Source organism: Danio aesculapii, chromosome 8 (genome assembly GCF_903798145.1).
Source record: "Danio aesculapii chromosome 8, fDanAes4.1, whole genome shotgun sequence".
NCBI lineage: Eukaryota > Metazoa > Chordata > Actinopteri > Cypriniformes > Danionidae > Danio > Danio aesculapii.
Window position 1 is genome coordinate 54,865,437 of NC_079442.1, and position 2,129 is coordinate 54,867,565.

Here is a 2,129-nt window from a genome sequence, read left to right on the forward strand (position 1 = left end):
CAAAACACATTTGAGCAACTAAACTGAATATCATGCACAGATGGTTTCTTCTATCAGCCAGCAGGTGGCGCCAGTGAAGCGCTGGAGCTCCAGATCTTCTCCTCCTTCCTCCACCCACAGCATGTGATGGAGTCCGCGGCTCCACAAACACTGAAGATGGAGAAGCTCCAGCAGTGTTTCTGTAATGCAGGTCCAGCTCTCTGATGTCTGAGCACTTACACACTGCAGGCTTCAAACACACACACACACACACACACACACACACACACACACACACATAGTCAAGGAGGAGGAAAAACAAGCATGGAGAGGAGAAAGCGTAGGCCAGCGCATGTGTGAACACGCCATCTGCATCATCCTTTAATGTGAGATCTCTGATCTGAACACAGCAGAGAGAGAGAGAGTGTGTGTGTGTGTGTGTGTGAGAGAGAGAGAGAGAGAGAGAGAGAGAGAGAGAAAGATCTGTGTGGAGCATGATCTCAGATCTTAGTGTGATATTGGCAGGGCACCAGCTCACTGTGTGTGTGTGTGTGTGTGTGTGTGTGTGTGTGTGTGTGTGTGTGTGTGTGTGTGTGTGTGTGTGTGTGTGTGTGTGTGTGTGTGTGTGTGTGTGTGTGTAGTATGATACTATAGGAGGCCATTTGTGACTCTGAGAGACTTGCGTGTACAAATGTACATATGTTTGCTCAAATATCTGGAGTATCTTTAAGTGGGAGCAAACACACACTGAACACTTTGGAGGAACACATAACACACACGCGCACGTTCTAATATGTGTAAAGGAAGAGTCCTTTTGTAGACATGCACTGAATGACATGACAAACATCATCACAAATATCCTCATTATGAGCTGAAAAAGCTGCAGGAATAACACTTCATTTCTACATGGACACCTCCGAGTACACTGGTGTTAACTTAATGCTTCCACTACACCTGTGCAGGTACAGCAGTGTGTGTAGAATATGATGTGTGTGTTAGAATGCGTTTCATCTCAAACTGCCTCCCATAGGAAAAGTGTGTATTTAAGGATGCTCAATATTAGGGCTGGGTAATAATGCAAATAAAATTATTACGATATCCTGGTTCATATCATTCAATAGCGATAATTATTGAATATTTTTAACAATCTATTTAGGAATATGTTATTAATTAACCATCTTATTTTATTTTTGACCATATTTTTTACCATATTTTTTTCAAGCATATTGTACCCAGTTCTTTCCTCTCTGCGCTGGCTGCCTGTTAGGTCACGGATTGATTGTTTGAAATCCTTAAATGTTCTGGCACCACCTTACTTATCAGACCTCCTACATGTATATAATCCTGGTAGGTCATTCGGGTCTTCTGATCAGTTTATTCTTTAGGTCCCGGTGTAAGCTATGATCAGGCTTTTGCTGTTATCACCCTAAAGCTCTGGAACAGGCTTCCACCTCACATCAGACACGCTCCAACTCTCTCTGTTTTACAAAGCTTCTGAAACCACATCTTCGTTCTTCAGCATTTGATCCTTCTTAATGTTTAGGGGTTTGTCTTATGTTTTAATTGTTATGCATGTGATGTAGGACTTATTTTCATTAGTATTGATTGTGTTTAGTACTTTGGGCAACGTTGTGTTGTAAAAAATGTGCTGTATAAATAAACTAAAACTAAACTAACTAACTTTACAAAGACAAAGAGTTTTAATAGTAAAAAACAAAAATAAACCAAATATCTGATCGCTTTATTATAACATAAACAGAAGTGTTTAAGAGACTCTTAAACTTGATCTTTAAAATGTTATAAAGTGTGTGCAATGGCAGATCAGCCTCTGTGAGGTGTCCATAATAATGATCCAGTAAACCTCAAACTCTGTCAACAACACTAAATATGATCATCAAATCTGAGCTTTAAGTAAAGGAATCAGCCGTCATTATTCAGAGACACACTGCAACATTACAGATAGAGAAGTTATAGTTGCATTACCCCCTATGTTAAAAACTCTATCAGATGGGGAACTAGTGGCTGGGATGCACAAGAAAAGGAACCAAAAAGCCGCTCTGGCGACAGCCTTACATGCTTTTATATTTACAGTCTCATCACTGCTGCTATACAGCACTCGTTTTAGCATGTGTGAGCACGTGTGCTGTGTT